General features: G+C 44.2%; 1 long non-coding RNA gene across 1 annotated transcript; it reads right to left on the reverse strand.

Annotated features, from left to right (window-relative positions):
* Positions 1 to 1,503: 1,503 nt before the first annotated feature.
* On the reverse strand, positions 1,504 to 19,287 carry LOC149917228 (uncharacterized). The gene is made up of 5 exons (XR_016468195.1): positions 18,058 to 19,287; positions 13,871 to 13,986; positions 4,324 to 4,525; positions 2,685 to 2,808; positions 1,504 to 1,697 (listed from the first exon to the last, which is right to left on the reverse strand). It is a non-coding gene; the product is annotated as an uncharacterized LOC149917228 (long non-coding RNA).
* Positions 19,288 to 25,465: the final 6,178 nt, after the last annotated feature.

Here is a 25,465-nt window from a genome sequence, read left to right on the forward strand (position 1 = left end):
TGCCCAAGCCTCCACTGATTACATCCCAGTGGGCTGTAGAGAACACTTAATATGATTAATTGAGATGGGTCTGTCAGCACCCCATCAGATGAGTCCTGTTCAAAATCTGTCAGTCCCTGGGCAGCAAGCCAGTGCCATCCTACCACCAGCTGGGATTGCAGCTTAGGCCAGGACTGCGATGTAGCTTCAGGATGCCCTGCATTGTGGTCAGGGCAGAGCTGCAGCAAGGATGGAGAGAGAGGGGTATGCCCAAAGAAGGAGGTAAATATGACCCAAGCCTTCATCTGCCTGTGCTGTCATCAGAGAACAGGAGTTGCACTTCTAAGCCAGGAGGTATTTCTGGGAGCTGGATGTAGCTTGGGATAGGGCAGTGCTCTAGGGAGAGCTGTGAATGGAAGGGGAACCATCTGCTTACGCCTTAGGGATTGGGAATCTCAACCAGCTCATTTGCAAGATAATTTTTTCTTCTGAACTTACCTGACATCAGCCACTCTCAAGATACTTACAAGGTACTTGGCTAGAAAAAACACAGGTGTGTTTTAGTGCAGCTGTGCCCATCCTGCTCATTTAGGGGCTTGGAAGGGTTATTACCTCTTCCAAGAAGAAAGCTGTTTGCTCTGGGACAGGAGAGACTGATGAATGTGGGGAGAGGGTTGACACTGAGGGCTTCTATGGCCCAAGCTGAGCTGGGAGTCAGCAGGATTATGGGGTTTCCAAGCTCCTGACTCAGCTTTTAACCTTGGGCAAGTCACCGACCTGAGTCAGAGCAGCTGGAAAGCTGAATAAAAATTTAGTATGGCAGGAAAAGAAGAGATGCTGCACTGAGCTGATCCATTGTCTCTGTATTCGGGCAAAATTTAGTTTAGAGGTACACATGTCCTGAACTGACATGCCTTTGTCAGGAAATAGTGTGACTTAAGATCAGCCCCCTGTTGCTGCTCTGAAGTAATATAAGGAATGAGAGGATAAATGGACTCCCATTAGTTCTGTGATCAAGACATATGCAATTTAATGAAGTGAAAATCTTGATGGATTTGTTTCTAACTCTCCAGTTAGGATTTCTCATGGGGAGATAGAAGAAATACTAAGGAGAGGTTAAATTAGTTTTTGAAGCCTTTCTTTTAATTAGGTTTTAGAGAGGAATGGTCTGTTAAGAAGGGATGGGGGTTGGAAGTGCAGTAGAGGGAATAAACCAAGGTCAGAGATTTTTTCTGTGCTATTGCTTTTTCTTACACAGAGTGGGGCAGGATGCCATTCCCATACTTTAACTGTAAAATAAGGTGACCATATTTGCTTGGAAAAAAATTTGATACTGTCTACTTACATCCATATTGTAATATAATCCAGATAATCCATGAAGTCCAGTCATGTGGATGCTCTGAGGCCACTGCAAGGGGAAATCAAAATCTCTAGAGACCTCTGGATAGAAGATAAGAATTTTTCTCCTATTTTTCTTCTGTCAGGCTCTGTACAAGAAAGAACGGAAAGCTGGCCTTCCTACAGACATATTTTCCCTGCTATCTTCCAGTCTAAGTGAAGGTTTGGGTCAGATGTTATTTGATTAATTCTCTTATCTTGGATTGTATGGGAATGTCACTAAGCAATGTGGTCCTGAAAACTGCTGAACTCTCTCTTTTTGCTGCTCTTCATGTCAAGTCTAGTTGTGTTGAAGATGAGAAGTTACATCTCTCTGCAAACTAAAATAATTCTCAATTAGTATTGTTCACCTGCAAGGCTTGGAATAGGAGGCACAGTGATTCAGTGAAACTTATTGTTCAGTACAGCTCATATATAGCGTACTTCATAGGTATAGTGTTTCCAATTAGAGGTCTGATAGTAAAAGAAGATTCATGGACTATCTCCGCTATTAGCAGAAAAATGCTGGCCCCAAAATGTTGAGGGCACTGGCCCAGAGAGAGAGAGAGACATCTCCAGGCTCCTTCAGTTCCACCAAGTTCTTTAACCACATGGCTTTCATTAAGAAGCCCTTAAGGCAAGTGTTTGGCCTTCCCTTCTCCACTGACCCTTTAAACAGTTAACAGCACTCTATATCTTCCCTGCAGCAGAAGCAATTCCCAGACGTTGAAGCATTTTCATTGCAAAACACAGCTTGGGATTCTGGACTCGGTTATTTGTTTGGAAGATGTAGACAAAATGAAAGTGTAGCAAACTCATACCAGATTGGATCCACTTCAGAAGCTGCCAAACAGCTGCCAGTGCTGTTGGGTCAGAAGAGCTTGCCAGGCTGATCCCTGGGGCAGGGGGTAGGTTTTAATGGAGGAACCTGGGATTTGGAGATGAACTGTACAGCTAGCCTGGAACAGAATATGCTGTCTACTGCATTTTCCCACCTGCAAGAATATAAACATGCCCCCTGTCCCCCTTTCCAGGCTGAAATGCAGCTGATCTAGAGCACATCCACAGCAAAAACACCACTGGGCATTTTGCAGTTACTGCAGCATCACTTAAGACAAAAGAACATACACAAGTCCTAACCAGAAGAAAAAGAAGAGAAAGGAAGAAAAAGTTTGCAGGATGCTGTGTAGCTCAGGTCAGTGCTCTGGTGAAGGACAGGGCTGTGGGTCACCTCTTTCAGTCCCACCCTGAACACAAACATTGGAGAGTGAGTGGAAGCTGCTGGTAAGAGGGAAGGTCTTGCAGGCCTGGGTGAGCAGACTTCCTACCTTACTAAGCGATGCTGATGTTGGCTTTTGCAGTATAGGCTGTAGAAGTAAACTGTTGGAGAGCCTCTGAGATGTCCGGTCAGCAGGTGGTCCATGGCTACAGCACAGTGCTCTTGTACTGCTCCTGGAGAGAGAGAGAGATGGAAAGGTAAAGAAAGGAAAGAGAGGGAGAGAGATCCAGCTCAGGCACTGTGGCATATTTCATTATCCCAAAATGAGTTAAAAAGAAAGAAAAAAGTTGAGAGCAATACAGAGGTTCAAAAGCTTCTGTACAGAAATGTAAAGAAAGAGGAGATCTTTATTTGCTGGATTTAGATCTGAAAGGATTTTTATTTCATTGCTAAAACATACAAAAGACAGGGAAGCATCTTCCTCTCTTTAGGGGCTTATGAGAGCTCACCTTGTAAATCTGCCTGCTCAGAAAGGTACAAACTTTTCCATATGTTGTTGGTAATGTATGTCAGCTTCTGGTCACGTGTTTGTTTGGAACGGAGCTCTCCCTCTGTTATCAGAGATTAAGCAGAGACAACAGAGAAGTCTAACAGAAGCAAGATTAAACTACAGCACAAAGGGGGTTGGAAAGAACTTCCTTGGGGACTGCTGAAATTTTCCATTAGAATCTTATTCAGTGGAAAATTTGCCTTTTAATAAAAGCAGAATTGCTTTGTGTCAAGTTATGACCAGTCTGGGGATTCAACTGGGAAATCTTCGGACAGTGTCTCCTAGAGGCTGTCACTGAAAATCGTTGTGACCCCATCCAGTTCTTACGGTGGGCTTGCCACATGGACTGTGTTTCTCACAAAGCACCATGGTGATACAACTTCCATGGCACATGGCATTGTCTCAGCAAGAGGGGGGACAACACTGCATCATGAGAGATGTGGGCAAGGCAGGAATGTCAGCTCACAGGGAAGGACATGGACACAAAGCATACCAGCTACAACTCCCACAGGGGAGCATTTCTGAACTGAAATGGAGGGCTCTTGGCCAAACATTTTCATTGTTTGGTAAAATCTCAACATTTTCCACAGGAAAAGAAAACAAAAACACAATACAAAAAAGCCCAACATTTTTCAGACCAGATTTATCCAGCCAAGTTTTGAGAAACTACCCTCCAGTCCCCAACAAGGACTGGGTTGCTATTAAGACCTGCAAAAATTGCCCAGGACTAATCAAATCATTAGATTAGGAGCGTAGGGGAAGCCCATCCATGTGTGGTTCTGGCTTGGACTGATAACTTCCAAGCAGTGCCAGATGATATGAGGCAGAGGCAGGCAAAATCTTACCTATTTAAAGGATTAATCAAGTATTGAGCATGAACAGTTAATACTACAAATTCTCAGCAATCAAAGAGTGACCAAGAGAAGAAGGAAGGGAGGGGGTTTTTTGTGAGCAGCAAGGAGATACAATACCCACCTTACGCTCAGGCTCAGTTTCAAGTTTCTGTTGAACAGCATCTGATACCTCCTTTTCCATAGGTGAATTACCAGACAGACAATAGAGACAAGTTGGCTAAGTCTGTGAACATGTTCAATGGGAACGTGCTGGCTATGGGAGGGAGGGGAAAGGTGGAGGAAGGCTTTACTAGTAAGCAATCTTCTCATGCTTTACTTATCTGCATTGCAGGTAAGCTTGTTACCTGACAAATGGAGACCATGGCCTGGGAATTCGTCACGAAAGATTGTATTTTCTACAGCCGTTTACAATTACACCAGCACTGTGCCATTTCACTCTTCTTGGGCTGGGTGCATATTGCAGTGTATTTTTCTTCAGCAGCTTAAGTAATGACTTCTCTTTCCCTCTTTTTTTTTTTCTTTTTTCTTCCTACCTCCCTTTTTATTCTAAGAGGAAAAAAAAAAAAAAAATCAAAGACTGAAGCAGATCATTTTTTGAGTGTCAATGTCAAGTTGCATCCCCCACCAAAAACCACCACCTGAAACAAAGCTTTGCCAAAAGTTACGTAATGTTCAGGCCTGATTCTAAGAATTAGGACTTATGTCAAGAATGATAAAGTTCCTTTTAACTTTCCCCCCCCAAAAGCAAATACTGAAGTGTCTCCTGGAAGATTACTCTCAAGAGACTTAATCTCAATACTGACAAAATAGAAGGTGGAGAGGTAGTGCTATGTATGACTGAAGGCTTTCCACCTGAACTGCCAGAAAGCAGATAAGTGCCCCCTTGAAAGCATAAGCAAGGGAAATAGGTAGAAATAGAGCCAAAATATAGGGGAAAGTAAGTAAATATTTATGCCAGTGTCCTGCAGATTTTTTGATGTATTGTTATTCTCTGGTTGGTGATGAAGAAATTCATTAGATATGGACAGGCTAGGTATCAGAAAGGATTCATGTAGGCAACATACAGATAAATTTATTCCATATGAGATACCACCAGAAATCTTGTGGTTTTTTTTTCTTTTCCCCAACAGTGCTTGTAGGTCAGTTAATCACTGTGGAGGTCCCCTGCTGCACAGAGTGAGGACCTAAAAGATGAAGGGCAGCCAGAAAAAAAAAACAACAAAACACTGACAGCTGTTTAAGCAGAAAGCCCTCATCTCCAGCTCTGGAAGCCCAGAAGCTGCAGTTTGCTCACAGAATGAAACACTCCCTACTCACTCTGTTCATAATCTTTCCCCTTCACATCTGCCACTACCTGCTGTCAGCAATGGTGTTGTGGAATAGAGGAACTCAGTCTGATACGGCTTGTCTGTTCAGAGCTCCCTACAGTTTACTAAAAACACTGTGCAGTTTGCAACAGCTAGCAATGTATGACAGTCACAGGTGCTTTAGAAACAAACTGACTATCCATGAGACCAACCAGAAGTAACTCTCCAATCTGCTCCAGAAAACAGAATATTATGCCAGGTAGTCTGCATTCAAGGTTTCATTTCTACCGTGCCATTAAGACATTAAAAAAGCAGTGGTTTTCATTGTTTCTTTGGGAAGAATCCTCAGCAGAGCACTTGTCACCATTAGGCACGTTTCCTTGGTCTTTGACTTCTTCAGTATATCTAATAGCTCTATAGCCTCAGAGCAGTTCAATGCTTCTCCCTTCTTTTTCAACCAAGCTGGCAGGTGGCACCTTATGCAGCACAGCTGTCACTGAATGACTCTGAAATCCTGCCTCTCCTGCAGCTCAAGGCAGGATTGCAGCTCCAGCTGAACAGACCTCAGAGAATCAAGCTCTTGGGGTCCTACTTTGCCAGTCTCCCAGCTGAATCCCCTTACATTGCACTGATATTCTTAGGAATAAAGCTAGTTGAAGTGTGACTTCTGCAACCACCACCAGATTGCAGCTGAGATGTCCTCTCCAAAATGCAACTCAATATAGGGAAACTGAACTGCAGCACCCATCCGACAGTGAAATGTCCTCTCTGTTCCAGCTCATGCCTGAACAAGCTGGCTTAACTGTCTGACCCTAGCAGAGATGTGGGGTAGATGCCTTCCAAGCTGGCATACAGAGTAGCCATTGGAGAAAAAGTAGTTCAGTTGGCTGTTGGCATTGCTTGAGCTGACTAAGCCTGATGTTGGCTGATTGTTGAACTGAGCTCCCCTGCCTGTCCATCTGCATCAACTCGTTTTTTTTAGCTCAGACCACAAGAGACCCAAAATCTTGCAGCATTTTTGGCTGCAAGGTAATAACATTTCTTTTCTCGTCCTTAATTCTCGGGAAGGATCTTTTCACCCGACTTCCTAAGGAAAGTAGGCTTGAGCAATAGTATTGTCTGCATTTGTATGTGCCAATCCGTTCCTCTCCAAACAACTGTCAAACCTGTTGGCCAAATGATAGAGATCTCAGAGATTTTCTGAGATATAAGCAAAAATAAGCACCGAGAGAGATAGAGAGATAAGTGGTAGCCTAAGTTCATGTGTTTAAATTAAAGCCCTGAGAACAGGAAAAGTTTCAAACAGAGGTCTTCATTAATCACCAGACACAAATCAGTGGGAACCCAGGCATCAGTAGTACTACATGAACAAACAGTTTGTTTGTCCAGTGTTTCTTCCTTTCTCTTTTTTCTTCTTGAGTCTGTACACCACTGTGCTAGATGCTGTACAGACTCAGAAATACACTTGGTAATAGCACAGCAGGAGAGCTGGCATGCAGAAGAGTAGAGAAATCACCCTACCAGGCAGCTTCTTCATTTCACATCACTTTCTAATGTCAGGCCAATTCATGGTGGAGGGGTGAAGGAACAGAAAGGGAAAAACAACAACATCTTACAATCTCAACAACAGAGGCTTCAAATCAACCAAGAAAACAGCTGTATGTCCACAGACTGCTGGTCCCTCCTCGGATGAAGGGCCTGTTTTCCCACCTGGCTCTGCCTCATGTCCCAGACTCATGTCGCCTCCAAGGCTGAAAGACTGGTTCCTTATTCTGAAGCTTCAGTCTCCTGGGCTTTGGTAATATTTTCATGCCTTTCTAAGGTGTCTGCTTTAATGAATAAGGAAATAAGACGACAGACTGACTCCATGGGCTAGGAGATTGGTTACTACTTGCTTCATAGCAACTTTCCAACAGAATGAGAAGAAATGAAGAGACCCAGATTGCATTTCTAAACAAATGTGGGAGGGATCAGGTAATGATTTCCCAAGCATTGTCCAAGGAGGTAGCATGATCGGGCAGGCAATGTGAACAGCTTACACCAGGGCTTAAACCCTTCTTCAAAACCCCTTTGCTCACCTGCATTTCCCCTGCTGTCTTCCAGCAGCTCCATCCTTCCCATTCCACATTATCTGAGAACTGCTTAGTTTCAGTTTTGTGCACTGCTGAAGGACAACGGGGACTTTTTCCTCCTGGTATGCACAAACTCTAGACTCCAGAATGCTTCCACAGACCTTGTCTTACACAGATTCATCCAGCTCTTTTACTTCCTACTTCTATTTTCTTTTAAATCCCGTTTTTCCCTTCTAGCTCTTAACACCCTCCCCCCCACATTTATCCCTTAATCAAATTGCTATATGCTCTTCTCAACAATTCTTCTCTAAATCCCTCAGGCGGGTTAGAAGCCCCCTGAGGAAAGACCTTTTTTGGCAACAGAGTTGAGATAGGAAAGAGGTCCTTGACAGAAGCATACTCTATCCCAGAAAGGTTTTAATCCTTCCAGATGCTTTGTCACAAACTGTGCTTTTATGCTGGTGCACTTTTAAAGGCAGCCAGAATACATGCAGAGGTCAGATCTCAGAGCCAGGCTGGAAAACTCTAAATTGCTCTTGCCTTTGATTCTCATGCTTTAAAACCACTCTGAAGTTTAAATAAATGGATTAGAAATGAGTTAAAGAGCAGGGTGCTTAATGCTGCTGCTTAAATCTATAGCCTCAAGCCACGGCACTTTGGGTGGTGAGATCCCGTCAAATCTCACCAGCTCAGCAGGCTCCAAACAAGTTGAGGCTTGGATGCAGATTTCTGGCAAGAAGCAAGGTGAGAGAGAGACCAGAGAAGTGGCAGTGGTCCTACTGCATCATCACAGAAGCAATTCCCACTGTGGTAGGGTGGGCAGCTGGGTGTACACGGGACCATCTTTTGGGGAAAAGCATCAGCACCAAAGCTATTTGCCATTAATACTAAAGCTCTGACACCACATATTTAATTTTATTTTGCTTTAAGACTCATGATTTCCAGACTTCTATCCAGCTGGGGAGAAGGGGGAGCAATGATAATGTGGTAGGCTAGATCCTCTCAGGAGACCCGGCTGCCTTGAAAGCCCATTCTGCTTCCCGTTGTTTATTATTGTTGGATGGCGATAGCACAGCTGCTCTGTTACATCCTAGAGGTGAATGCAATTCCAGAGCTGGATGAAACAATTGTTGTGAATGCCAGCTTGGCAGCAGTTTTGGCCCTTGTTGGGGCAGACCTTTACCCCCCGCCTCTCCTACAGCTTTGTTCCACGAAAGAAGAGAAAAGCATTTTGTAGTTGCTATTGAAAGAAATTTCTGAACCTTTTAGAATAATCCCTGTTTTAAAGAGAAGTTAAGTCAATGAGAGAGTAAATCACTTGTATAGAGCCACAAGTGAAGGCTGCTTGTTAACTGTGGACTTTCTGGCTGTCTATACATACTGTCCTACCAGCATTCAGCATCCCCACTCACTAGTCCATTTTTTGCAGTGAAGCCAGTGGTGATTGTTTCTGGTTCATAGAAGGAGAACTGAGACACCAGGAGATGAAATAGACCTAGCCACAGTGACCCAGATGAGCCTGTGGAAGGAAGTATTGTTGGCTAAAATCCCAAATTTTGAATGCCAGCATACACCTCGCCACATACATATGAGCAGCCCAAACATGGAGGGAGCACAGAATGAGTTAGTTCTGCTTCCAGAGCTCACGCGCTCTTCTCTTTGCAGCAGGCTATAAATTATGCAGCATTTAAAGATGGCTTTCTAAAACCCTGGCTTTAAAGCTTTTATTTATATCTCCCACACTGATATTTTTCAGACTTGTGACAGCTCCCACCTTCACAAGCTGGGGACATGCCAAGCACCTGGCCTTTTCTATAATGGCCCATTCCCCCCTCAGCATGCTCCCATCACCTCTTTTTTAAGCAACACTTAGTATATCGCAGGCAGCTCTTTATTTATAGGAGAGGCATAAAAAAATGAGTGGAAGAGAGTGAGGATGGTCAAAGGGAGAAGCAACAAATGTCTTAAACGGTTGACAAATTTCCTATGACTATCACACTGGAAAAAAAAAAGGGCCTGGGAATAGCCAAGGTCTCATAGTGACAATTAATGTAAGAGCAGTTTAACCCATGTAAATGGCATTAGAATCAACATGGTCAAGATTGAAACAGATGAATAAAGGGAAGCACCTCTGTTGTGCTCAGTTCTCACTTTGTGAACAAGCTTACATAGCTGTATTTACATATGGCCTCTGGGATTCCCTGAATGCAACAGAAGCTTGGGTACTGAGTTTTAAAAAGGACAGCCAAAGCCCAGCATAAAGCAAAAGGCCTAATGTCAGCCTCCCTTTTGCTAGGGAACCTTGCTCTAGATCCCAGGCTGTTGTTTCCCAGTTGCTGTGGTTTAACCTGGCAAGCAGCTAATCACCACGCAGTCCCCTCTCAAGTAGGGCAAGGGAGAGAAATGGGAACAAAATAGAACTTGCAATAGAAACTGTTTACAAAGTCAGACAAGGAAAATGGAAACAAATTATAACAATATGTATTTGTATATACCTATATCTGCAATGCAATTGCTCACCATCTGACATCCAGCTTACAATACAACTGCCCACCAATCAATGACAAAAAGCAACATCTCACTACCTGCCAACCAACACCCATCAACCCCTGAGCAACTCCCCCCCAGTTTAATGGCCTTCTGCATGGTGTCGCACATATGGAATAACCCCTTTCCTATTTCAGTCCAGCTATCTTGGTCCCCTGCTGCTGTGCATGAAGGCAGTGGTTCTTCCCTGCCAAGACCCAGCCTAGCCCTGGGCTTACTCCCATCACTCAGCGACTACCAAGCCATGAGTGTGCTATTAACACTGTCTCCACTGAAACCAGCACACAGATTCAAAAATATATCTTGGTAACACCATGCAGAGGGATGCCTGTCCAGGCCACCCCACCAACCTGCAGAGATTTGATGACTCCTGGCAACTCAATATATCGAAGAATCACAGAATCATTAAGGGTGAAAAAGACCTCTAAGATCATCTACTCCAACTGTTCACGTTCCACCAATATTGCCCACTAAACCATATCCCTCAGTACCACATCTCCATTTTTCTTAACGCCTCCAGAAATGGTAACTTCACCACTTCCCTGGGCAGCCTGTTCCAATACCTCACCACTCTTTTAGAGAAGATGATTTTCCTAATATGCAGCCTGACAGGAAAGAACAGCTTGTCATGACAACTGAGTTCTTCACTATTTGCTTGTATAGGAAAACAAATTTTCCCCTGCTGAGTGCCATGACTTCACGATGTCCTTGGTGTAGCAGCGAGACACAGAGCTCTACAGTCTTGGTGGTGCTCACTTCTCCAGGGCCCAAGGAGCATTTCTGTGCCCCAGGCAGGCATGCTTGCACTGTTAGGGGAACACAATTCAGCTTTGCGAAATCTTTCAAGGTTTTGAAATGTGTTTTTTTTGGGTCTGCCTTGGAACAGGACAAACATTAATAATAATAAATAAAAAACGTGCATGTGAGAGGCATAATTGTGTCAGAAAATCTGTTTTTGGCTCTATGCTTTTATTCAAATGCCTGCTTCTCCCTTGTCTGAAGTGAACAGCAGGTCTCAGAGCTCAAGAATCTGGCCAGAGAAAAACTTACTTAAAATCATTTTGTCCTTTCCATAAAAATGCCCCAGCCTTTGTGTCAATGGTACATTTCAGCAAAAGTAACTTTAGTCAAAATGCTCTGACCACCTCCAGACAGTTCTCAGTGGCACCAAGCACCGCAGGCAAAACAGAGACATCTTGGCAAAATTACACCATTGAAATTGCCGGCAGAAGAGCTCAATTTAACACCCACTAATTGTTGCACAATAGTTACAGGAATAAACTGAATTTGTTAATTAGATGCACACCAATGAGTAATTCAAGACTGGTTTAAATAATTATTCCTATCTTCCCAATAGGCTGTGGTGGTGATTAGCTCGCTGGCTGTTTCTCTTGACTGTTCTGCTTCAAATAGAAAAAAGGTGAGACACCCATGCACTGAGCCATGGCACTCCTTAATGAAACCCCACTCCCTGGATGCTGAGACCAGCTCGCCTGCAGCTGTTGTTGGTTGCTGCTTCTGACCACAGAAACGTCAGAGGCAGCAAGGTGGGCTGCCAGCAAGTTCTTGGATCAAAAGTGTGCCAGTGAAATTAAATTAATACTTTTTAATGTGTTTAATTCCTGATGGGAGACTTAAGGGCAACAGTGCCATAGATGCAAATCTTCCATTATAACCACAGGAATAAATTGGGCTGGAGAACAAAACTCTCCTCCCTGGGACATAGCAAAGCTACTTGTCCCCAAGCCTGAAGAAATGCCCTCTGCTGGCTCAGGGAGACTTCTATTTTTTTTTTTTTCCTCCCAGTTTCCCTGCAAGTTTGCCACCCTAGAATCTCCCAAAAGTGACATAAAACTATACTTCAGCTAGATGGAGTCAGGTCCTTCTCCCCATCCTGTTTCTTACTCAGCAGTTTCTCACCCTCCTTCAGTTAGCTGGCTACATCTACACTGCTTGGCTCATGTCATGCCTTTTTTGTTGGACCACTGGGAAGAGATACCTCAGGAAAGCATGCAGAGAGAGTAGTGGAAGAGGATCAGTTTAACTGGCCTTCTGAAAGCTATGCAAAAAAAAAAAAAAAAAAAAAAAATCACAGCCCAAACACAACAATAGGGAAAAAAAAAAAAAGAAAGTAAATTAAGCCAAATTCCATTCCACTGTGTGAGCTGCTTGTTTAAAAGGACTATCCTTTTCGAAGGAAGCAAGAGAAATGCCCAGATATTAGAGAATAATGTGGTTATACCACAAACAGCATTCATTATCAAGTCACTCATGTCCCAACTACTTAATATTTCTGACAATCAATCTCTTCACAGACCCAAGGAAATTACTTCTACTGTAACAGCCACCTGATGGCTGTCTAATGGAAAACAGCAGTGGTACAAACTGGCTCTGGGTGGGAAATACTGTAATCTAGGATTTGTGGAGGGAATTAAGGAAGGCAGCACACAAGCAGGAGCAAGGAAACACAAAGGCTAATCTTGACAAAAATGCAGGTGAATGGCTGTAAGTTCCAAGATGTTAACTTTGCATTTTCCCCTCATAGAATAATGCCTCTAAGAACCCCAGAGATCCCTTGTCCACCTTGCACTAAAGCACTTGTTTATTTAGTGGGATGTCAGAGACAGGAAAGAGAAGAACAGAAGTGTAAAGCAATGTTATCCCTGGACACACTAATTGCAGATGCAGCCTGGCTGCCTAATATGCAACCGATCTCTGAAAGGGCATTGGCGAGGGTTGTAGCAGTTTGTGAAAAATATGAACATGAGATAGAATCATAGAATGGTTTGGGTTGGAAAGGACCCGTAAGATCATCCAGTTCCAATGCCACTGCTATAGGCTGGGAAATGCTGTTGGCCCTTCATCTTCTCACTGCTGGGTTAAGTTAGAGCCACACTGATTACTTAATGCTAAGAACCATCCTCTGCTAAATTTTCCTCATTACTTCCTTCCTCACACTCTCAGATGATTCTGCCTCCTTTCTTACAGCAAAGAGAACCAACACATTCGACAACCATTCTCCTTCTTGAACCCTAAGCCGTGACCCTTTTCTGGTCTTTTCAGTATATCTTACTGTTTGGCAGAACTCTCTCATCTGCTCTCTGCTCATTTACACTATTTACATCACCACTTCCAATGAATTTCAGCCAGTAACTGAGCTGCCTCCATTAGGAACATAGACAAGGTAAGCTTACTGTTCAGTCAGTGGAGAGAAAACAGGGCCTTCCAGTTGTGATTCAGGTCTTAGGTCACCTGTGCAACCTTCAGACAGTTTTTAACTGTAGAGGGAGCTGAAAGCTAGCAGGATCCTCATTTATTTGCCTGAGGTGAGGCAGAGCTAGACAATTGCATGGACAGTGCTGGAGACTACAGGTCAAACCATTCAACGTAGCAACATTTGAACAACTTACAAGAACCCAGCTTCAAGTAAGCAGCTTAGAACATAACATGTGAAACAGTCTCAGACAAAGGAGGAAAAACAAACAAACAATTCCTCTATTGAAATTTATGCTTTTCCCTTACAGTTGCATGAGGAATCTGAAGACAGACCAAACCATGGAAGACAGAGGTTCCCGGAAGACACATGAACTAAGGCTACATCAATTCATAAATCTTCAGGGGATTTGCCACCCCCGAACTTGAGACTCAAACCTCCACTTTTCTGTTGGTCCATACTAAAATAAAGTCATCCAACTGGCTAGTTGTCTAAATGGCTCCTTGCATTTCCATCTATTGCTCCCTCAGCATCACCACTGAAACACACTTCACTGGAACTACCAAACAAAGATAACAGAAGTTACCACATGACACCAAATATTCAAAAAGTTTTTTTCCAGTTTAGTTTTGATAACAATCCAAAGATGGTTTTGCAGAGCTCAAAGACTAAAACTTTTCCCCAGCCAACCAAATAAGAAAGCATATCAACAATCTAGCCCACTTCTTTAATGGAATGCTAAGGAAATTACCTATTAGCTTCAGCTGCTCCAGCCCCGCCTCTGGAGAGTCCAGCCATTCCTTGATACAGCTGTGGCTTCAGTGCTGCTCAGCATTAACTCCTTACTTCCCACCATGAAGTACAGACCTGCACATCCCAAAAGCATTGCATTATTCTCAATTTGTACCGGCCATAATGCAGAAACTAAAAACAGTGAGGATTTATCAAGATCTGTTCCTCTCTATCAGAAGAGAGAATATGTTTGTATGACTCCAATGAGGAGGAACTCAGGGAGTTTTTAGGTTTTTCTTTTATGGCCTTAGAAATGTTCTGTGGTATACCAGTAAACTCTCCCTTAAACTAATCCTGCTTCTTCCACCTTTGCTCAGAATTGAAACTAGCTGTAACAAAAATCAAAATAAGCTTCTTCCTGACCAAATAATGGACAGATGTCTCAGGCATCCTGAGAAGAGATAGAGACAATATGGATGTAACGGAAAAGTGATTTACAGAAACTGGCTAACACTGAACAGATGAAGCTGTTTCATAGACCAAGTGGGGGCAGGAGATTTTCCTGCCATGAAACAGCATGAGAACTTTTCCATAGGCTTTAACACAATAGGAACATGATCTAACTATTCCACAGACTTTTTTTTTTATTTTTCCCCCAAACTGCCATGATCTAGATGCATAAATTGGCTTTTCCTGTTTGACCTGAGATAGTCAGCTCTTTTCTGCAGTGTGATTGTCTCAACTTACTGCCTCCAGTTTAAGAGGCTACAACAGTGCTGAACACAGCTCTCTACATTTCAGTGGATACCAATCATGCGGTTGTGACATTTTTGGTAATTGCTTTTCTTTCTTTACTCTAGGGTTCAGGGGATCTCAAGGGATTTTCCTACCTGAGACCTCCCCTCCCTCCCCCCTCCCCCTTTACCCCTGATTATTTTGGATAGAAAGGCGCAACAAAATGCAGCATAAATATAAAGCACATTTTTGGCTAACATCTGAAATGCCTTCAGATATCATCTAAAGTTACACACACATGTCCCCAGTGAAGCCTGAAACAAAGCTCTCAGAGAAGACAGGATTAATTTGAGGTCAGAAGGGCTTTGCTTTCTGTCATAACATTGCCATGATGTAGTACCAAACTCATTACTTACCGTGACATGAAGCTAAGAGGCTAAGGAATGGTTTAGTATATGTTAGTTCATTTTCCCCTTCCACTACAATATCTTCTCTTGAGGATGGCAGCAAACAATCTAAACAAGGACTTGTGTGTATGGAACAACTTAGTCCCCATGCAAACAATATGGGGACAACAGGGATTTCTGCAAGATTTTTTTTTTTTTTTTTTGTAACTAAATTGCCCACAGATTTCCCTATTCTGCAGTGTGCTCAAAGGGAACTGGGTTATCAAATAAAGCCACATCGATTAGGCAGTTTCACAGGAGGGAAACTGGTTCAAAATATGTCATCTGACCTTTTCTGTCTTTTTCCTCTACTCTGATCAGTTGTGAAATAATTCTCATTCTTTTCAAAACAATTTGTTCTTTAGTTTGGAATAGTGACAGTAAATAGTTCTTTAAATAGCCTCATTTGTCAGCTATATGCTGGGATTAGTTAACATTAAAAAGCAGACGTCCTTTAAATGGATACTTAAGCTGTCCACTGCTGACCTTCTATATGATCCCAGGTAGATGTTCTTAGAGGGTCTTGGATTCACCGATTACAAAGTTGGAAGGGATGTATCTAGTTGTTCAAATCTGCAACACAGACTTGAGGATTTCCATGAATTCAACCCTGTTTGTACCAGTGAGGAGAAAAAACCACCACCAAGACTATATCACTCTCATCAAAATATTTCTAGGGCCAGAATTTGTACCATAAGCTAGACAATGCTTGCTTCAGAAATTAGTCATGCTTTTCACCTTGTTTCTAACCTGGCTGTGTCCAACTTCTACATATGAGCTGCTGTCATTTATGAGTCCTCTGCCTACTTTTTCCTACCTATATAAATAAAGCTTAGGAATCAAAGTTAGACTTGTGAGCCATGCATGAATGAGCATACCTTGCTGACAATGGGAGATTAAAAATAGCTACCGAAGTTAAGTCATTTTAAGTATAATACTCAAGCTCCCCAGAAGCTTCAGGACTTCTGTAGGTACCCCTGTGATTGTATTACACTCACATAATCCATGGAGAGTTCTTCATACATGTTTAAAGAATCTGAGTGTATACTGCAGGTGCTTCTGACACTTGTGGAGATACAGCAGCCTCTCTCAAACAATAGAGATCCAACCAAAGACCTACAATTCACCTCATGTAGAAATCCAGATGAGAAGAGGGAGCCTAGCCAGGAAAAACCTGCTATTTAGGTATCTCTCTATAGAGCAACTATCTTCTATCAATGTCACTGGCCCTCAGCAAATCTGGATGTCTTGAACAATGCCTCAGTATGTTGGATACAAGGTCTCTCCCCTCTTCAGCAGTCCTTGATTGCACACTTCCAGGTGCTGATTTCCAGATTAAAGCAGTCTTTATTGTAGACTTTTCACACGTTATCAACACGGTGTTTGATTACATCAATAGTGACAAAATATCAGTGCTTAACAAATAAAGAGATTTTTTTTCAGCAGGAAGGTCTATTTTTGTCACTTCCTCCTGTGGGGCAGGTTATCAAGATGACCTGCATTGCAGCAGGGAACAACTAACTGTTTGGGGAGCTGGAGGAGGGAGACAGATGGTATTTATGGCGTGTCATAAACAGTGAAGGACTCCTTGGACAACAGCCTAATAAATACTCTAAAAAGAAACTGATGAACTCTCATAACTCAATATACAGACTGTCACCCTTTCCCTCCTGCTTTATGATCTGGTTACAATTTGCTTTTAGTATTGCCACAGTGAACTCAACTCCTGAGGACAAACTTTGAAGGCACAGACAAAAGATGCTGCCGGACCCTTTATGGGCAGAACCCATGCAGAATTCCAAGGAATAGGTATGCTTGACTTCTTCATTCTCATTTACCCTTTCACGCCCACAGCTGCCTCTCAGGGACCTCTTCACAAATTGTGGTCCCAATTTTGGAGTCAGGAGGTCCCACATGCCCTGCCTTCGCTCAGTGCTCTCTCTAAAAACAGAACTTGAGCATAACTCCAGGTTTGATGGCCTCCTGTAGATAGGACTGGACTCTAGTTGTGAAATGTTTGGCTATAGGTCTAGACTTTCTGACTGACAAGAGGTCTATATTCAGCTCTGCATGATAGAACTGAGAGTAAGAGCATTCAGAGAACCATATCTATGAGAACTCTATGCTGGAGTCCTGTGCCCTAAGGCATCAGCACCTCTCTGCAGATTAGCACAGCCTCCTTCATAGGAGAGGTCCTCCAGCCCTCTGATCATCTTCATGGCCCTCCTCTAGACCCACTCCAACAGTTTCACATCTTTCCCATACTGAAGGCCCCAAGCTTGAATACAGTACTCCAGATAGAGCCTCACAAGGGCAGAGTAGAGGGGAACCATCATCAGCTCCCTTTCCCTTACTGGCTACCTCTCTTGTAGCCCAAGATACAGTCAGCCTTCTGGGCTTCCAGTGCACACTATTGGCTCATATCAAGCTTCTCAACCACCAGAATCCCTAAGTCCTTCTCCCCAGGGCTGCTCTCTGAGAAATGAGTTCTTCTCCCAGTCTGTACACATAGTTGGGATTGTCCCAGCACAAAAGGCAACACCTTGCACTTGGCCTTATTAATTTCACATGGGCCCACTGTTCCAGCCTGCCTATCTCAATGGATAGCATCCTTTCTTTCTCTTGCGTCAACTGCATTACTCAGCTTGGTGTCATCTGTAAATTTGCTGAGGACACACAATCTCACTGTCTATGCCACTGATAAAATTATGGAAGATACTGAAGAGCACTAATGCCTATATGAAGCCCTAGGGGCACCACTCATGACCAGCCTCCACCTAGATGTAAATCCATTGAACACAACTCTCTGGCTGTGACCAACTGTAATGCTATAATGCAACAGAAAGCACAGCAACAGTAGCAGAATAGCAAAATCCTAGACTGCAGTAAATGAAGATAAGCCCAAATGTAGCAGCCACAGATACAGAAATAAAGGACAAAAGGACAAAAAAAAAAAACAAAAAACAAACAAAACAAACAAACAAACAAACAACAACAAAAAAAAAAAAACAAAAAAACCACTTACCTTCAGAAGGCCACAGTTACACAGAGATCTTCAATCAGATATCCTCACCTCCACTGCCAGTCTTTGAATGAGGTCTGGGAAAGGGTAGAGCCAGGATCAACCCCTTCCAGTCACTCAATGCATTGCATGCACCTGAGCTCCCTGGGTTGGCCCTGCCTTCCCACCAGGTGCTCAATCAATCGTTCAAGCTATGACTTAGCATTTTCACTATACCATCTGACCAATCCTTTATCCACCAAATAGTTCCACCTTTGCAATTCATATTTCTCCAATATGGCATTTTTCAAATACTGTATTTCAGAGGCAAATCCCCTAGAGGGAATAACATCATCATCTTGAAACAGTGGTCACCTTCCTCCACCCCCTATCAGCACTGGGAATTGAGCCTCCAGACTGCATTCCCACTTGGACTTTCTCCAGGAAGACCACTGGGCCAGACAGCAACTGTTGCCATGAGCAGGGTGTTTCTACCAGGAGTGCTGACAGCCTGTTTTCATCAGCTCCGAATGGAAAAATTGTTTGGAAAAAGGCCTGACATGTTTATCAAAGAACCATGGCATTTAGTGTAAATGATGAAATGACGGCAAATTAATCTAAACCCTGCCATCACTGCTATCAAGAATCATGGACTGTAATAGCTGCGTGATGGTCAGTGGGAGTTTCACTCCTGAGGACTGTGTGTACTGCTTTCATACGTAACTTTTGTCTGTCAACTGAAACACAGCTGCTTCTGGTGTGGATCACAGGCTGTACAGTGCACCAGCTCCCCTGTAGAGCGGGGAGTTAGAAGGTGATCACTGCATTGCATTTTCCATAGCTACTTTGTGCTGCTGCATCTGTCCACGATCTTCAGTACCCTGGTGTATTACAATGTGAAGTTTTTCAATACAGGGGGCACCCTGTTGTTCTATGCTGTGAAAAGGATTAATAAGCCTCCTCATGGTTGATGATGTAAACATAAGACTGTCCAGGATGGAAGGATTAAAAACCATAGGGAGAATGGTTGCTAGAATGTCTTGTGGCAACACCAAGGAGGTCTTTCCTTTAGCAGTCAGGAGTTCAGACTGTTCTTCTAACAAGTACACCCTTCAGGCCTTGCTGACTCATTTGCAGAGCAATAATTAGGACAGAAGAGCTCCACTCAATCAGTATCACCATCTCTTGTGGTGCCCTACTGGTGATGTGTGTAGCTTTGATACCTAGAGAAGTAGTTTTAAACACACAGGAACTGCAACAATCATATGCAAATCATGTGGGGGGAAAAAAAAAAAAAGGCTTGTGTTTTTTACAGTTGTGTTTCTAGCTTTGGTGGGGCAAGGCCTACCTTTCAAATAGAAAACTGAGTTGTGTTGGGATATTTACATCAGTTTGCAGACACCATGCAGGTATCTTTGCTATGGTTTGCATTCATCTTTGGATGTCAGCCTGCTGGCAGATACAACACTGACCATTTTCAAGGGCAGAAGGGATGAAGATAAGAAATTATGAAGCAAAGAAAGGAAGAAGAAAGAAAAATTCACCAAACCTTTCTTGTGCCCATGATCAGTAGATTTCCAAAGATGACAGGGAAGGAAGTGGCATCTAAATGTGTGGGCTGGGGCAGAGCAGGGAATCAAGATGTTTTCTCTCACTGATAAAGAGACTCATGTTGTGGCAGAAAGAGCCTAGTATTTTGCTTGGAGATTTCCCCAATGACTAGACATGGTCAGCACGTACCTGCAGAGGACCCATGGACCGGGGCAGTAATGGCAGCATGGAGGCATCTCTTGCCTCCCCTGCTCAGCCCATTGCCCTCAGTCCAACCCTGCAGACCCATCTGCCCCCGTTGCTTGATAGTCTTCCCCTCTGATTTGCTCTTGCTGCAAAGTGCTTGCCCAGCAAGAATATCCTGTGAGGTTCTGAGCCTGAGGTCGGAGGGAGGAGGGTGGAGGGAAAGCTATTGTTGCTCTTATCGCAATGTGAGATTTGTTGCATTCCGAGGAAATCATCTGGTACTTGGCTTTCCCCCACTGCCCTGGCCACCGTGAGGATTTAGGACAATCCCTAATCTGTTCCCTTGTGAACACTAAGGGCCTTTCTTGTGGGAAACAAGTTCGCAAATTCAGTTGTTTCTATCAAAGATGAGGGAACATCTAAGCAGCGCCAGACAGTACAAGCTTCCCCCACAGGCACTCCGGCTCCAGCATCCCACACTGCTCTATCACCACCAAGCCCCACAGCACCAGCCAGCATCCCCATCCCAAGCAGCCACCTCCTCCGCCTCCCCCTGTGCTCATAGTCTGCGTTCCTGGCTGCCTACCTCTCCTCCTCCCTGCAGAGCTCCCCGCGAGGAGAAGCACAGTGCAAAGCCTGGGAAAAGCTGGCGCTGACCTTCCCCTCCCCTCCCCTCACCGCTGCTCTGCACAAAGGAGCACATGCAGGCACTCAGCCCCCGTGGGACTTGGGCCTGTGCCCCAGCCTGCACAGAGGGCTGGAGAAGGGTGCTGAGCCCTGAGGGGCTGTGATGGGAGCCAGAGCGAGTGGGGAAGGAAGCTGGCATAAAGCTGAGTGGGCGGTGGGGATAGGATCCTACTCCTTCTTGCCCTTTCCTCCTGACCATTGCTCTCCCGCCTGATTGTGCAGAGGTTCACGCTCCCTTTCTGCCCCAGGGAAATGGCCACCCAAGAAGTGAGGCAGTTGGGAAACGGGAGGAGCACCTCACTTGCTGCCAAAATTGTTATCCACATTGCTTCTGAATCCTTGGCTTTGGGTGCTGGTGAGTGATGCTTGTAGGCTCTGCCTCCTCAGGGCTCACTTCTGCCCCTGGCATGGCCTTCACCTCTTCTTGCAGGAGCTTCTGATGACAAAATCCAAATCCAAAGATTTGGGACAAATCCCACAGTTTCTCTGTCTCTCCCCTTGTACCTCAGTTGCTGCCTTGCTCCTCAGGGAGGGATCCTGCTGCCACCAGCCTTCAGATCAATCTTGCTCTTTCTTCCTCCACCTCCCACTTGCTGAGCAAATCTGGCTGCCTCACTCCACCTGCCTTGGAGATGAGGATCAAAGGGTCCCCATTAACTCTATCCATGAAGTTCTTCTGCAGCACCACCAGCACATCCAGAGAGCTGATGCACTATCACTCACTCGACCTTCATCAGCCAGTCCTCCACCTTCCCACCTATGGCCACTCCTCTCTGCAACTTCCATGCAGTGCAGTGGTGGCCCATATCCAGGGAGGGGGCAGTGGAGTTGGTGTGGATGCACACAAAGGGGAGAAATCTTCCCAGACACTGCTCAGCAAGCAATCCCAGAGTCACCTCACTCTATGTAAAACTGCTGGGGCAAAAATATCCTGCAAATGCAATGATGCACAATATGGAGGAGTATTTATCCTAAAGGTAAATCTATTCCCTGGGGTGAATTTGGTGCATGAAGTAGGAGACTTGGGTGGGTTGAAATATCATGGGGTCAAGAGGAGAGGAGAATGGCTTGGGATTCCATTTTACTTTCCACCTAAGGCTCTTGTTGAATCAGTCCCTAAAGATCTTTACCCTAAGATAGGGTAGAGGTAGGTGGGTGGAGGGAAGTACACCTCACATCCATCACTTCTCTCCATGTAGATCTCTGCAGACCATTCTATACCAACATCAGCAAACCTTTGGGAAGCTGTGTGGGACAGGGTAAGTACATTTCGAATCCCAAACTGTGTCATTTAGCGGTGCTGGAAAAGGGAAGGAAAGCAAACTATCATGAGTGTTTATGAGAAGCACAAGGATCAGGAGAGTGGGTAGGAGTTAAATATTTGATGATAAATCACAACAGGTTGGACTTGATTGCGAAGAACCTAAGGTAGCCTCAAAACCTACCCAGTAGTTCAGCAGGACTTAACGTTTTCCAGTATACTACTTCATTTTATTAGCACAAAGTGGTCCTCATCTAAGTATTTGCAAGATTACTAAATTTTTTAAATAAATCCAGAAAACTGCAGTTTGCCTACATATATCCATAGGAGTCTTCCTTGTCTTGCTATAATTGAACTTCATTGTGGAGGAGGGCTAAGGGATTACATTTTTTATTGCTGGGTGTGTTTCATGGGAGATCTGTCAGCTGGAATTGACAGTGCCAATTAAGCTTGTGTGTTTTCATGCAAGTTGCAGAGTCTTAGAAAGTATAAAAAAGAAGGGTGGGAGAGGAGGAAGCAAGCCAAGCTATTTACAGTGATGGATTCAGGGAAGAGCAAGATGGGAAATATCTTATCATCTTGGTTGCTACCTGCAGCGGTGAGACTTGCCCTTCATCCTTCTTCACTGCTAGCAAAACACACACACGCACATGCACATTCTCTGAGATGTGCTCATAGAAGATTGGAGGCTTGTTTCCTATCGCCCTAATCACACCTTTCCTCAGCCGCCCATGCAAGGCCCCTGACCACACACAAGCTATTGTGCAGTCTCCTGCTTGCTCCCACAGGTGTGAAGCAAACACCTCCTGAACAGAGCTACTTAAGACTGGTCTGCCTTAAGTTGTTCTCTGGGAAGGAGGTAATTTGAAAAGACAGTGCTTTGGGAAGGAAGGGCACAAAAGCTAGAAAAAGTCTATGCTCTCTGATAGTGTCTTAATGAAATTCACCTGGCAAAAGACAAGGAGAACGATGGGGGCTTGATATGGGCATCTTAATTTTAACATGCAAAGGGACAACAGAAAGAGAAGGGGAGGAAGATACTGCATTCCTAGGCAATTTTATTTGCAGGGATTTATTCTCACAAGCATGGTGTCTGATGGCACAAACCACACCAGCTTCTTACCATTCAGAGGCAAAAGTTTACTTTTTGTTCTGTGAGTCTTCTCGTCAAGATCATCCATCTACTTTCCCCCCTTCCCCCTCCATATGTCCCAACTTAGAACCTCTGCCTTCTGCAGATGCCCTCCAGACCCCTTCCACAAGGGTTCTCAGCCAGCCTTGTGGGCTAGACAGCAAATCCATCTGGCTCAGCAAATGGGCAGGTGGTGGTGGTGTGCACTGAGAGCCAGCCTGCTCCCCTGTGGGGGAGGGATGGGCGCTTGGGATTTATGCTGCTGTACACGAAAAATAAACACTTGGTCTCCACGTGCTTTGCTAGTCAGCGTATGCTACCCAGCTAATTCAAACATCCATCCATCAACCCTCCCTTGACTCATCACCACAACATTGATATGCACGGGGGAGTGAGCAGTCCCACATGGGGATGAGAGAAGGTCCCGTCTGCCATGAGATGTTGAAATCTCTCTCTGAGCCAGCTGCTAATGAAAGGCGGTTAGTTACAGAACTGCTTTGCTGTTGTGAACCATCACCCATTTTCTATATCTTTCCCTATGACACAGCCTATCTCTCTTGGCAGGCTCAACTTGCTACAGGCCAACACAGGGGTTTGCCTTTACCAGGCAGATGGTGTATTCTCCTTGGCAGGTGTTCAGAGCATTGGCCATTGCGAGTAGTGGAGGGGAGTCCCTGCTGGCAAGAATCATAGAATTGTTTGAGCAGGAAGGGACCCTTAAAAGTCATCTAGTCCAACTCCCCAGTATCCCAAGAAGGGAGTGATGCCTGCACACCCATCACCCCTGGCTTGGCTGCCTCTGCATTTCCATTGGAGCACTCTATTAATAACTGTTTTTCTAAATAATGCTGGCACTAATAATGATTGAGACTTAAATGACACATCTGGCAATGACACTGACTGACAATGACACTGATTGCTGGTGTTTGAGCACTGGTCAGGAATTTTGAAAGGGAGAGGAGCAGAATGAATAATGTGTTAAAAAGGAGATGGGCTGCACCAGCCTTGTGTTTAAACAAGATGATGAAGAGTCTGAGAAAAGCTTATCTACATGGTGAGACAAATGAATTAGCTGATCTCCTTGAAGATCAGGTGGCCCAAGGTATTCACACTTGCTTCCTGGGAGTGGACAGCTCTGAACCTGTGCCTGTGAGAAAGTAGTGAAATATGAAATGGAAAGGCAGCCCCCATCCCAGAGCCCCCATCTTTGTGTGGGTACTGTTCCTCTGACCCAGAGGCTGCTGTACTTGTACACAGATGTCCATAAGCACAGCCCTACCTTGATCCTGTCTCCCCAAAGCTGCTGTAAGAACAATTCTGTGGGGAACCAACCTGCCAACAGACTTGGGTTGCAGCAGATATTAGGTCTGGAGGATGTGCTGAGACCAGAGAGATCATACAACACAGACATCTCAAGTGTCACTATTCAGAGCTAGTGGGGGGTAGATATTCTCAGTATTTTCTAGATACAGAAGATGAATGGGCAAATGGCATAACACTAGAAAGGCCAGGGAATGACTAGGACATCAGGCTGGGAGAACTTTTGTTTTTCATGAATTTCTGGTGGTGAAAACACAGTACTTATAATGTGAGGGGCATTAAGCTTAGTGTGGGACTGAACTCCCTAAGCAAAACCCAGCATATCTGGCAGGTTCATGAGGATGAGGAGGATACCCTAGGGTGTCTAAAATGGCTTATGCTTAGGCAATTGGCTTCTGCCTGTGTTTCAAGTCAGTGTCTCCCTGCTGACTATCCTGTTTCAGGCCCTGCTAGATAACAGAGAGAGAAGATATCTTTGGCCAGAAACTTGAAATACTCTTGTGACAGGAATATAAAAGAGGACAGACAAGAACATGCCAAGCTTCAGCTCCATCAGTATCTTGTCTCTGATGATAATAGATGATTCAGGAAAGCATGACCCTTCCCTTGCCCCTAATCTTCTGCTGGGACTTTTTCCAAAACTTTTTTTTACCCCACAAAGGATGTTCTGTGTAAATGCATGAAAAGAAATTTCCTAGAAAAAGGGCTTAATTTTTCCCTATCTTCTGTTTTTCCCTAGCCTCCATATCTATGCCCATTCAAGTAAACATAACCTTAAAAAAATAAAGAATACCCACATTTAGCAAATAAATGAACCCAAGCACATGACTCTGGGACTGTTCTTACACCAACTTATTTGTGTTTCATGATGCAGCTTCACAAATGCATTTCCTTACCCCTCAGAATAATGGCATGTGCACACAGATCCCCAAACAAACGTGGAGCTTCTCATCCAAAACTGCCTCTGGTAAGATTTTGCTGGAAACTTTCCAGAGGCAAAATGCTTGCCTTGTGTTTCACATCCCATGCAGCATGCAAAATGGAATTATTTATTTGTTTCTGCTTTGCTTTTATTTGTGCAAAGTGACGCCACAGGGACTTCTTTTGAGGGCATTTTTCAGCCAACAAGATTATCCCATATAAATACAGTGAAATAAATAAATTTATTATTAGAAAAACTTCAGGCTGTTCTCTCTTTCCTCCCTTCCTTCCTTCCTTCCTTCCTTCCTTCCTTTCTTCCTTCCTTCCTTCCTTCCTTCCTTCCTTCCTTCCTTCCTTCCTTCCTTCCTTCCTTC

This window comes from Phasianus colchicus, chromosome 7 (genome assembly GCF_987193195.1).
Source record: "Phasianus colchicus chromosome 7, bPhaCol1.hap1.1, whole genome shotgun sequence".
NCBI lineage: Eukaryota > Metazoa > Chordata > Aves > Galliformes > Phasianidae > Phasianus > Phasianus colchicus.